At 39.9% G+C, this 2,681-nt stretch overlaps 1 long non-coding RNA gene across 1 annotated transcript; it reads left to right on the top strand.

Moving 5' to 3' along the window:
• Positions 1-425: 425 nt before the first annotated feature.
• On the top strand, positions 426-2,000 carry LOC147614758 (uncharacterized). The gene is made up of 2 exons (XR_015262882.1): positions 426-463; positions 616-2,000. It is a non-coding gene; the product is annotated as an uncharacterized LOC147614758 (long non-coding RNA).
• The last annotated feature ends 681 nt before the right edge of the window (positions 2,001-2,681 follow it).

Below are 2,681 nucleotides of genomic sequence, written 5' to 3'. Positions count from 1 at the left end.
ACACTCACAATATGCTAATGCATGTAAACACGCCCCAGAAAGGCCCAAAGCATGTGCACACCTCCCAAATGCACCAAATCTATCCCAAAACACATAAACAAACTCCTTGTGGCTCAAGCATATAAACAAGCCCCCGAGGCTATACCCAAAGTGTACGTGTCTAAATGCCCAATATGGATGGACAAGGAAGTGGAGATTGTGTATGAATACAATGGGTGCCCATAGTTTGTAATGGCCAAGAGACTCCAGGGTAAGGTGTTGTTAAAAAAAATCTATTAAGTATGAAATGTGGAAACCATATGGGCAGGGATAAGTGGTCAAAAACACCAGAATGTGGGGTGGGCAGAAGTGTGAAAAGAAGATGAGTAAACCCTAGAGTGAAAAAGCTATAAATGTTTTTTTTGAAGGGCCTCTCCTCTCAGAATGTGTTAATCTTCTCCTATCATTTCTTTCACACAGGAAGGCTTCCTCTCCTTCTATGGTTAATCTGAGAGCTGGGCAAAAGTGTGAAAAGAAGACGAGTAAACCCTAGAGTGAAAAAGCTATAAATGTTTTTTTAAAGGTCCTCTCCTCTCACAATGTGTTAATCTTCTATCATTTCTTTCACACACGAAGGCTTCCTCTCCTTCTATGGTTAATCTGAGAGCTATACAGGCTCGATGAGGCTTTCTCTGAGTATTCCTATTAGCTCACCCTCCTCCGTATGCAATGGTGCTTTCTGTGTTAGCAACGCTACCTCATGGATCCGTTCCTGCGCGGCGCTAGCAATGCTGCCCACGCTCTCCTCTGTGTTTCTGCCAGCAGGCTATGAAAACTTGAAGGGTGGGGAGTCCCTCTGTGCCTGAGACTTGGGAGTGGCTCTAGATCCAGGCTGATCCAGCGCCCATGGGAAGTCTGGCTGTGCCTGAGTGTCGATTGCCACTAACTGGTTTCACAAATTCCTGAGTGATCACTTGTTACGGATCGGTCCCCTGAGTAAAGGCTCTGTTAGGAGCTTGATGTAGAAGATGTTTCAGCTCCTAGGCCTTCCTGTTTGAGCCTATAAGCGTCTCCAATCTAGTTTCTTAGCATTCTCCCATGCCTTCTCTAGAACCTTGACCTCTTACAATTTCTTAGGACCCCCAGATTCCACCTCCACAATCAGATGGTACAGCACCCCAGAGACTACTTGCTTATGTGCAGACATGTGAGTTCTATGAGTGTTGCACCACTGTAGAGATCTCAAAACTAGATGAAAAGATGAATTTGCAAACCATGATGTGTTGCATGGTGCATGATGGAACTGTTTTTCTATGTGGCTATTGGCTTGCACTTTGGATTTGCTGATCATCTACTAATGGTGTTGACATGTTAACCACAAGGACTTAGTTAAGTTAACAGCACTAAGTGGCTTTGAGTTGCATAAACACCAAATACATCTACTTCTGTACAAGGGCTATGGTGCTAATTGTTGTTGTCATCTCTCCTTATGTTCAATGGCTGTATTACACTTGACCACTCCCCTACATACTATTGTAGCAGTGATAAGATGGTTGAGACTTGCCTTAACATGAAGCTTGTTGAGCAATGATCTCCATGTGTGCTTTCACCACAGAGATGTAGATCTGGTGTTACAATGCAAATTCAGCCTTCTCTGCTACTAGCCACTCTCAAGAATCCTTGAAAGCTTCCACAGAGATGTAGATCTGGTGTTACAATGCAAATTTGGCCTTATCTGCTACTAGCCACTCTCAAGAATCCTTGTATGCAAGTTTGGCCTTCTCTGCTACTAGCCACTCTCAAGAATCCTTGTATGCAAGTTAGGAGAACCCTGTGGTGTATGGGGCACATTGGCTTATACCATTGGACTAGGTTCAATTCCTAGCAGTGCCATACTTGCAAACATAGCGTTAAGTACCAACTTTTTGAATTTCTACACTCAAAATTGTAAAGCTTGTACACTTTTGCATCAACTAATATTGATGCTCAAATCTGTAATAGAATAACATGCTATACATCTTCTTGATGGCAATGTGTTAAAATGTTGTAAACCAAGGTATGTGCTTGTAAACAATGTTTTCTCAACACTTTTCTTGCTTCTTTTACTTCTAATACATCAAGATTTATACTAATTTATGTAGATTTGTATTATTCCAACAAATTTGTAGTCTTTGTCTATCTTCTTTGCAAGAAAGTATCAAGATTAGAAAGATTTGATTAAGAATCACTTATTGCTTTGTCTCTGTGTCAAGATTTTCTTTCAACACAAAACACTTTGCATAATTTGTAAATTACTCTGTTGTGCACTGTAGATTTATACTAATCCTTGAAAACCTGTATCAACTACATATAATCTTGAAATATGCACCAAGATTTTGGAAATCTGTTCAAAATTGCAATGAATTTGAATTTAGCACAACACTCTGCAATTCTATAATAGAAATTTGAGAACTCTGCATAGCAATCTGAATTCTCTGCACAATAATCTGAATGCTCTGCACAATAATATGAATATTCTACACGACAATCTGAAAACTCTGCATAGCAATCTTCATATTCTGCACAACAACTTGCTTCTTGCAATGTTTCTTCCAATAACTCAAGATCTGAGAATCTAGGGTTTATTCTTGAAGAATTAAGAGCTTAAAGGATTAATATTGGAAACTGTAGACTCTCTAAGCAAGATAATGCAAGAAAATTCT

Source organism: Cibotium barometz, chromosome 41 (genome assembly GCF_041138505.1).
Source record: "Cibotium barometz isolate CiBa-2024 chromosome 41, ASM4113850v1, whole genome shotgun sequence".
NCBI classification, from domain to species: domain Eukaryota; kingdom Viridiplantae; phylum Streptophyta; class Polypodiopsida; order Cyatheales; family Cibotiaceae; genus Cibotium; species Cibotium barometz.
This window is presented reverse-complemented; position numbering and strand designations above follow the sequence as displayed.